This window comes from Myodes glareolus, chromosome 21, assembly GCF_982192425.1.
Source record: "Myodes glareolus chromosome 21, mMyoGla1.1, whole genome shotgun sequence".
In the NCBI taxonomy this organism is placed as follows: Eukaryota; Metazoa; Chordata; class Mammalia; order Rodentia; family Cricetidae; genus Myodes; species Myodes glareolus.
Genome location: NC_142046.1, coordinates 10,200,735 through 10,210,247, shown reverse-complemented (window position 1 = coordinate 10,210,247; position 9,513 = coordinate 10,200,735). Strand labels below are relative to the sequence as shown.

The 9,513-nt window shown below is 47.6% G+C and overlaps 1 long non-coding RNA gene across 2 annotated transcripts; it reads left to right on the top strand.

Moving 5' to 3' along the window:
- The first annotated feature begins 2,907 nt into the window (after positions 1-2,907).
- On the top strand, positions 2,908-8,979 carry LOC125399005 (uncharacterized). Of its 2 annotated transcripts, none has more exons than XR_015735884.1 (4): positions 2,908-3,225; positions 5,868-5,988; positions 6,992-7,196; positions 7,483-7,668. It is a non-coding gene; the product is annotated as an uncharacterized LOC125399005 (long non-coding RNA). The 2 variants fall into 2 exon arrangements; XR_007231579.3 differs by lacking the exon at positions 7,483-7,668 and adding an exon at positions 7,820-8,979 and having other exon boundaries at positions 2,909-3,225.
- The last annotated feature ends 534 nt before the right edge of the window (positions 8,980-9,513 follow it).

Below are 9,513 nucleotides of genomic sequence, written 5' to 3'. Positions count from 1 at the left end.
TTATTGTTATTATTGTTATTATATGACTGCGCTGAGAGGCACACACACACCTCAGAGTACATGGAAAGGTCACAGGACCATGTTGTGGAGTCGCCCATCTCTATGTGACTTCCTGGGAATGAACTCTGGTGCTCGGACTTAAGCGGCAAACACCAGCTGACCCATCTCACTGGCCCCCATGTTTGTTTTTTGAGACAGTCATCATGTATCCCAGATCAGCCTGAGCTCATGATCTCCAGTCCTTCAGGTACCGGGATGATAATTGTGCCACCATCTTGGCCTCTGCGGTGCTTTGGATACCAAACGCCATCATCATTTGAACACGTAGTCCTCAGTCAGGTAGCTGTTTGGTTTGGGGTGCAGCTCTGCTGAAGGAGGAAGTCCCTAGGGGTAGGCTTTGAGGTTGAAAAGCCTCCACCACTTCAGTTTGTTCTCTCTGCTCTGTGCTTGCAGCTTCAGATGTGGGCTCTCAGCTCCCTGCTTCAGGGGCTATGCTCCTGGCTGCCATGCCTCCCATCCCGATGGACTCGTGTCCCTCCGGAAGTACCAGTTAAAATCAGCTCTATAAATTGCTTTGGTCGTGGTGTTTTGGTCACAACAACAGAAAGTAACTGATAGAGTCTCCTGCTTTAAATGGTTGCTTTGTGACCCTAGGAGACAAAGTAGCCAGTAGACACATCAAACATGGCTGCATCTCTAGGTAGCAGCTTTTCTCTCAAGGACTTGGTGATAGAGTGAAGAGGGTTGTAACTTTCTTATCTTTTCATGTTGAGATTTGCTTTGTTTCCTCTGACCTGACTGTGAGTTCACCTGAGACTTCATAACCAAGACTCTGTAGTGGGAAAGGAGTTTGGTTGGGCTCTGAGTTGACAAAGCAGGCAACTTCCTCTTCCTCCCAGAGCCCTGAACACTTCCCCCCACCCACACCTACTCCCATCCACCCCCACCCGCCAAAAAAAAGAAGAAGAAGAAGGAGAAGGAGAAGGAGAAGGAGAAGGAGAAGGGGAGGAGGAGGAGGAGGGGGAGAAGGGGAGAAGGAGAAGGAGGAAGCATGTTAAACCACCAAGTTGGGGGAAGCTTGTTGCAGCATAACAGGTTAACAAAAGAAGTCCCCAAACCTGCAGTTACCAGAGTCCAGAGTCTTAGGTTAGCAGACTCAGCAGGTGGGTTATTGAGTGTGACTCTGGGCAATTCTACCTCTTGGTTCTGGAAACAATTGCAGTGCCAAAGTTTGAATTTAAATTTAAATCAATTTCAATTTCAATTTAAATCAAACAAAAGTAAACCCCAAAGAGTAGAGCTTTAAACAAGCCAGAAATTTCCTTCTTTTAAAGAAGCCTGGGTGAGCAGTCCAGGCCAGGACACTGGTCCAGCATGCCAAGGACATTGGTTTTCTTTTCACCCTGCTCTACATGACATCAGCCTTGTGTATTAAAAACACGCCTCAGCCGGGCTGTGGTGGCACACTCCTTTAATCCCAGCACTCAGGAGGCAGAGACAGGTGGATCACTGTGAGTTTGATGCCAGCCTGGTCTAGAGAGTGAGTTCCAGGACAGGCTCCAAAGCAACAGAGAAATCCTGTTTCGAAACAAACAAACAAACAAACAAACAAACAAAAACAAAACAAGGAGACTTGAGGCTGCAGGGTGGAGGGAGGGATGAAGAGGACAAAGATACTTTCTCCTGAGGGAGGTTGTTCAGAGCCACCCTGTGTCCCCTTTGCTGCTTTCCATTGGCCCGTGTCTCTCCTCACCATGCCTAATGGAAAAGAGGCTGCAAGATGCTTACCTTGCCCTGAGCTCTAAATCCTGTCACTTTGGGTAAGGAAGCTGCTGGGCGGCTCTGAGCAATATCTGCCCCCCTGCTGTTCCTGGAAAAAGAACAGCAGAGAGATTTTCATGTAGGGTGTTGACCCAGGGAAGAGCATGAGCAGTTGCCTCCCACCCCCGTGTCAGAGAGTAGGGACATGTGATAGAAGCCAGCTGCAAATCAGGAAGATCACATGGAAAAGCCTCCAGATGTGGTGGCTCACATCTGTAATCCCAGCACTCCAGATGGGAGACAAGGCAGAAAAATGACTGGAGGCTTGCTTAAACTGTGCAGTAGCAGAAACATGAAAACCTCTGACCTCCACAGGTGTGCCGAGCACACCCACCCTGACCCCCACACACTGGAGACAAATGAAGAGAGGGAGGAAAGAAGGGAGGGAGGGGGAAAACAGCCACTTGGCAGGAGACTGGAAATGCTTCTCTACTTGGGCTGTGCAACAACGCACGCTCACGGAGAGCTGTGCTGCACAAACATGGGAGCTGAGTGCAGAACAAGTGATCCGTGCAAGTGTCCTGAGTCTTACGGCCTGATGCTTCCCCCCGTTCTTGAGTGGCTGTATCTTCCTTAATAAATGCCTATTTTTTGTTGTTGCTGCTCTTTCTGTGAAGCTGTGGCTGTGCTGACTCCTTAGGAAGACCAGGCTGGCCTTGAACTCACAGAGATCCCCTGTCTCTGCCTACTGAACAAGGGCATGAAAGCCTAATGCTGTTACACCCCACCCATACCGCGCCAGCACGGTCTGGAACCACGAGTCTCGGCGGAGGGTGTCCAGGTTGAATGAAATCCACAGAGCACGAGGTTGAGGTGAAACAGCAGCTTGTTTATTGTTCTGCTTGGGCTAGCTTTTATACCATGGCACCAAATGGGGAGGGGGCTGCGAAGGGACTGTCACCTGACCCAAGGAGGGACTCTCACTTGACCCCAGTAGGGGTCAAGGACTGATCACGTGCACTCCACCTTCACCTGTCCCCAGTAGGGACTGTCACCTGACCCCAGCAGGGATCAAGGAATAATCATGTGCACTCAAACTTCCTCATCCAACTCCAGGAGCAGAGGGACGTTATGATTCTTTGCAGATAAGCATCTCAAATGGGGGCAGGGAAATATAACTCGGGGTAGCAATTCCCACACACCCAAATGTCTCTAATTGCACAACCTTACCGCATGCCCTTGGTGCAATCCTTTGTCCAGGAGCATATGGACCTGTAACTGCAGTGGGTGCCCTCAGAACTCAGACGTGAAACTGTAACACTGAGGTCAAAGGAAACTTGAAACAAGACCTTGGAGGAGACAGAAACAGCATAGCCCAGGCAAAAGCTCCCAAGCAAAAGCTCCCAAGCGTCTCTTAGAAGATTGTGTGATCACATCTTCTGATCGGCTGCAGTGTCTTTCAAGGTACAAACTCTTTTTTATTTGTTAATTACATTTATTCATTTTGTGTGCATGTGCATTGTGTGTGTGTTGGTGTGCCGCAGTGCATGCGTGGAGATCAAGGGACAACTTAGCGGAGTCAGTTCTCTCCTTTCACCATGGCATCAATGACAATCTTTCTGCGATCTGATTGAGGGGGGGGTCAGTTCCTTCCAAAAATGGGAGATTAGGATCTGTACTCCCAAACAATGGTGTTGAAGCATGGGTGTGTGATTTATGTGGTGCGGTTGTGTGTGCATGCGTGTGTGCAGAAAGTTGTTGACTGCACATAAGAATTCACTTGCAAAGACTTCCAAATCGGGCAGCTATGCCTCTAAATATGGCTCCCGCTAAGGAATCATTTAGTCATCTGGAAATGCAGAGCTGTGGGAAACCGCAGAGCATGGAAACAGAAAGCAGGCTTCTTTCTCTTCACTGCTCAGCACCCAGAGACAGTTTTCATTCTATCCCCAAATCCCAACTGAAAAGTTCACGGAAACAGGAAAGTTCTACCATGTATCACATCACCGGCTGCACATAATAACAATACAAAATAAATCAACTAGAGAAAAAGCAAGCAGAACCAAAGATACTACTCAGCTTGGCTACCAATGGATTTGGAGAGGGATACACTATCAGGAGATGGGAAGAAGTGAGCTGCGGTGGGGCTCAATGCACAAGCGTGTGTGTTTGGTATGTGCAAAGTCCTGGGATCGATCCCCAAACAGATAAACAGAAAAGGGTCTTTTTAAAGATTAAAAAAAATCAAATTCTACTCAGAGGCATTAATGATGATGAATGGAAAACCTTGAGATGGTGACGGTGACATTTCTTCTGAGATGAGTTTTCGGGAGAGGGGAGCCCTTCCCATATGGACAAACAAGACAAACTCTTAGTTGAGTGTTTACCTGGCACAGCCCACCCTGTCCCCTGGTGTTCAGAGCCCATCAGGGAGGCATGAGAATGGCACACCCTCACTGAGAAGGCCTAAGGATAAATGTGATAGTACACAGGTCCTAGGAAATGCCCAGTAAATGAACATTTGAATTATTACTCATCGCAATTAGCATTATTTACAATTATTTTACAATTCTGAAATTGTAGGATGATGTGTCAGAAAGGCTAACAAAGGAAAACAAACCAAGCCTTTTCTTTGAGCTGTTGCAGTGGGGTGACCACCTGGGGGGTGGCTGTGTCTCAGGGCTGCACTTACCAGTGGTGAGTCACTCACAAGTATTCAGCTGGCTTCTGTCTCCCCTGCAAAGAGAGGGAAAGAAGAGGGTAGATCTGGTAAACTGAGGCAGATGGCTCCCCTCAAACGTTTTCCCACGCATATAAACCATTTGTTAAAATGAGAAATTACTTTTCCCCCTGCAAATAACTTTTGAGGTAGGTGCTGTTGATTCCCAGCCCCAGAGTGGACCTTTCTTCTCCCTTCTTAGGATTCTGACACAGTTCAGGGTCTAGACTAGGGGCTCCAAACACAAGGGCCCGGTTTTCTGCAAGGGCAAGGAAGCCTGATTTTTGTTTTGTTTTGTTTTGTTTGTTTACTTTTTGAGACAGGGTTTCTCTGTGTAACAGCCCTGGCTGTTTCAGAACTCTCTCTGTAGTCCAGGTTGGCCTTACAGAGTTCCACCCGCCTCTGCCTCCCGAATGCTGAGATTAGAGGTGTGTGCCGCCATTGCCTGGCAGTGGTTGGTTCGGGAATAGGCACTGAGATATGAGGACACTGTGCTATAAGGCCTCTGGGAATCTTGTCCTCATTTTTAAAAGTAACAGGCATCCCTTCACCTCCTTTAACCCCAGCTCTCAGAGGCAGAGGATGACCGAACTGAGTTCCAGGTCAGCCTTGTCCACAAAGTAGAATTCCAGCCGGGCAGGGCTGCATAGTGAGAATCTGTCAGATAGACAGACATACAGACAGGTATAGAGAGATGACAGATAGACAGACAGATAGATAGACAGACAGACAGATAGACAGAGAGAGAGATGACAGACAGATGACAGATAGACAGACAGGATAGACAGATAGACAGATATAGATAGATGACAGATAGATATAGATAGATAGTTGGATAGACAGACAGATGATAGACAGAAAGACAGATGATAGAAAGACAAATGGATGGATAGACAGACAGACAGGTAGATAGATAGATAGATAGATAGATAGATAGATAGATAGATAGATAGATAGATAGATAATATATAAGATAGACAACCTATGTATTTGCTCTTTTGCTCTGCCCTCTCTATTTTTAAAGATAGGGTCTCTCCACAGAGCCCACATTGGCCTTGAACTAATGCTGGGGTTACAGGCACGGACCAGACCACACCCAAACTCAAAACAGTACAATCCCTTCTGAGGAAGCACACATTTACCAAATTTCCACAAATTAGGCTTAAAATAACCCAGGCATGTCAAGGTTCCTGAGGTCAGAAGTCTCACTGCTCTGAGTTCCTCTGATGGGTCTGGAAGAGACCATGTCCCTCAAGTTTTGCAGCTTGTAGCTTTGTGTTCCCAACATTTCTGGGCACGTGGCTCCGCCCTCCATCTGGTTCCAAGATCGGCAATCCAGAATCTTCATATGTCTCTTGGCTCTGTCTCACATTGCTTTCTCCTTTAGGAAAATCTCCTTCTGCCCGCATTTCTAAGGATATCTGCAATTCCATGGGTGGGGGTGCCTGTGTGTCCACATGGACACTCTTCTTACATCACATCAGCAGAATTCCCTTTGGCCTTATAAGGTAATATGGATTCTAAGAACTAGGACTTAGGAATCTGTGGTGACTGATTTAGGCAATAATTCGCAAATTACCTGTGTTTCTTCTCCTCCCCTCCCCTGTCTTTCCCTCCTCTGCTCACTACCATCCTCTCCCGTCCCCTCTCCTTACCTTCCAACCCTCTCCTCCTCTCTCCTCCCTTCTCCTCTCTTTTCCTTCTCTCCCCCCTCTTGTCAGCTTGCTTTTCTGTTTTCTTTTTTTGGTGGTACTAAATACTAAGCCCAGGGCCTTATACTATGCAAGTGTTCTACCACTAAACCACGAACCCACTGAGCCACTGGGCTGACACATCTACCTTCCCCTTCTCCACCTCCCCACCTTCCCTTTTTTCCTTAATTTTGAAGCCAAGGCTCTCTAAGTCCCCAGGCTGTCCGTATAACCCTCTTGATTTGTCAGTCTTCTAAGTGGCTAGACTTATAGGCATGTCCCCACTACACCTACTTATTTTTATTTTATTTTATATACAGCTAAACTTTTAAATAGGCAGTTTAGTCAGGAGAGGTGGCTCAGTGGGTGAGAGCAGAGGACCCCGGTTCAGTTCCTGGCACCCACATCAGGCAGCTCACAGCAGCCTATAACTCCACTTCCAAGAGATCTGATGTCCTCTGATCATTCAGGCACTTGCACATACATGATGCAAGTGTACATATGTGCACACACACATAGAGAAGAATAAATAAATAAAATTGAAATGTACAGTTAGTTTTAGCAGATAATGTGATGGAGGAAGTACACCATAATCAAGACAGAGCAGTTTCGTCACAGCATAGCTCATAATCAAGCCTTCCCTTCACCAGCCTGGCTGTGATTAGGATAGCCTCTGAGCCTGTGATGCTGCCTTTTTGCGACAATCGTGTGCATGGAATCGTGGGAGTAGGAAGTCCAGCTGTTTTCCCTTAACACAGTGTGTTTGCTATCCACCCAAGTCATGGTGGACTGAGAAAAAAAACTAACTCTCCATCCTCAGAAGTTTGGAGTTGGGCCAGATCCGTGTGACAAAAGCTGATCCCCAAGAGAACACACCAGGTTTTTATCATCGTACACAGGACGTACCTCTCGGGGGACCTCAGGGAGTGATAGCCTGAAGAGTGGCTTACAATGCTTTGTTGGGAAACAGCAAGTTTAGGGAACCAACAGGAGAGGACCAAGCAGAGGCGGGAGACTGCCTGGAGGTAGGTGGCTGTGCCTGAGCCAACCTTCACCTGCAGGTTTTACTGACGTCACCCCTGGGCGTTACCCTTGTCCCCAGTGGGCAAGACTGCAGCCTGTGTGTGAGGGGTGGTGGAAAGGGCAGAAAGCTCCCACTCTGGTTCTCGCTCTCTGATTTAGCTCCAAAGTAGTTACAGAAAACAGGCAAGCTTTTCTGGTCTGTGAATCTATGGGTAGAGAAGAGCTGGTCAGGTCTGAGATGCTCAGGTCTGGGTGCTCCACTGACTGCTGGACCCTCTGCCTCTGCAGAAGTGATGTGGGATTCCCTTCTGCGTGCTGTGATTACCATTAACGGTTAAAGAAACTGCTTTGGACTTATACCTGGGCAGAACTTAGTTAGACAGGGAAAGCAAGGCTGAATGCTGGAAGAAAGAAGGGCGGAGTCAGGGAGATGCCATGTAGCCCCTACGGACACAGACACCAGACAACGAGACTTTACCCGGTAAGCCACAGCCTCATGGCAATACACAGATTACTACAAATGGGTTAAAGGTTAAATTAAGATATAAGAGTTAGCCAATAAGAACCTAGAGCTAATGGGCCAAGCAGTGATTTAAATAATATAGTTTCTGTGTGATTATTTCAGGGCTGGGCAGCCAGGAACCAACAAGCGGCCTCCTTACAACACAGAAGGGTACCCTTGTCCAGTGCCATTGTACACCTGTTCCACATGGTTCCGTTTCTCAGAAAATCATGTGTCTTGAACCTGGTCTGCCACACAAGGAAGACACGGCAGGCCTGGACTGGTGCCTCTGCGTTTCTGATTCCCGTGCGCTTTCTGTCCTGGTTCCAGCGCTTTGTGAAAGCCCCACTCCACACAGATGGGAAGCGAGATGCGGCTGCTTTTCACCATTGTCCCCTGTAATGTCAGCTTCGAACCACTGTGGCCAGACACAAGGTGATGCTGGGGATTGAACCCAGGTCTCTGCGCACACAAGGAAAGGGCTTCATACTAAGATGTGCTGCCAGTTCTCAGCCACTGCCAGTTAAACTCACCCAGAAGTTCGACAGAGAAGACAATCGAAAATGTTTGACTGGGTTTAAGTGATTCATAACAGCCCATAGTTGTGGTTAGTCTGCAGTGTTCACTTGAATCAGGAGGAAAACAGGACCTAAGGTCTGAAGTAGGTACAAAAGGCATCCAAACAGAATGATATCATCAAACGTGTTTAATTATTACACTACAATATGAATAAATTCTAATGTCAACCTCACCCAAATCAGGATTCTAGGAAACAGTCGCTGCTGAAACACAGCCAGTCAAATGCTCCTCTCTCCCCCAAGCCCCACCCACTGCAGGAACTTCAACCAATGAAAGCATTCCACTAAGAACTGAGGCGGATAGGAGACTACATGCTAACAGTGTCCAATTCACAATAATCAACATTTGCATAGAAACAAACTAAATGCCTCCATGGTCTCTTCTTCATTCCATTCCCAAAGCCCATGCATTAAATAGAATAGATTTATTTTATGAAGGAAAGAACTGGGTTCAAAGAGGAACCATAATGTGTTCATGTGCATCAGCAACAGAGGAGAAAAGCCTTGTAACCAACTTTGTTATCCCAAGCTTCCTCTGTCAGTTCCCACTCTCCCGTCCCTCCTTCCTACCCTCCTTTTGTCCCTCCATCCCTCCCTCCTTCCTTCCTTTCCTTTTCTTCACTTCCTTCTTACCCCATCCCTCCCATGGCACCCTGGAATTCCTCATGTCAGCCAGGGTATGGACTCTGAACAGATTGAAGATTAAATGGCTGCCTTGTGGAGACCTTAGAGGAGAAAGGATGTTTAGCTGGACCTTGAAGAGTTAGCAACAGCAGCAAGCAGAGACGATGAGATAGGACTGGCATCCTGGGGAGAGGGAACAGAGAGGGCAGACACCTCAGAAGACTGGAGGTGGGGAGCCATACCTGGGTGCTAAGCCATACCTGGGTGCTGGGAGGTGGGAGAAGTCCTGGTGAGAGCAGAGGAGGCTGGTCCGGACCAAGGAGGGCCTTGAAGCTGTGCCAGGAAGCTTGTCGCTATCGAGAAGCTTGACACAGGGACGTGGCAGAATTATATGTTTGTAAGAAGGGTCATTTGGAGGTCGTTTAGGGGTAGATGATAAAGGCAAGATGAGACTAGAAGTGTTGAGATAGGAGGATGTTGCCAGTCTAGACCAAAGTTGATAAAGTACGGTCTGAGGCAAGAAGATTGTGAGGAGGGTTATTTCATTGAAAGAGTTAAAAGACAGCATTGATAGGACTGCGTGGAGGTCCACGTGGCAGTGGAAGGGGAGGGGAC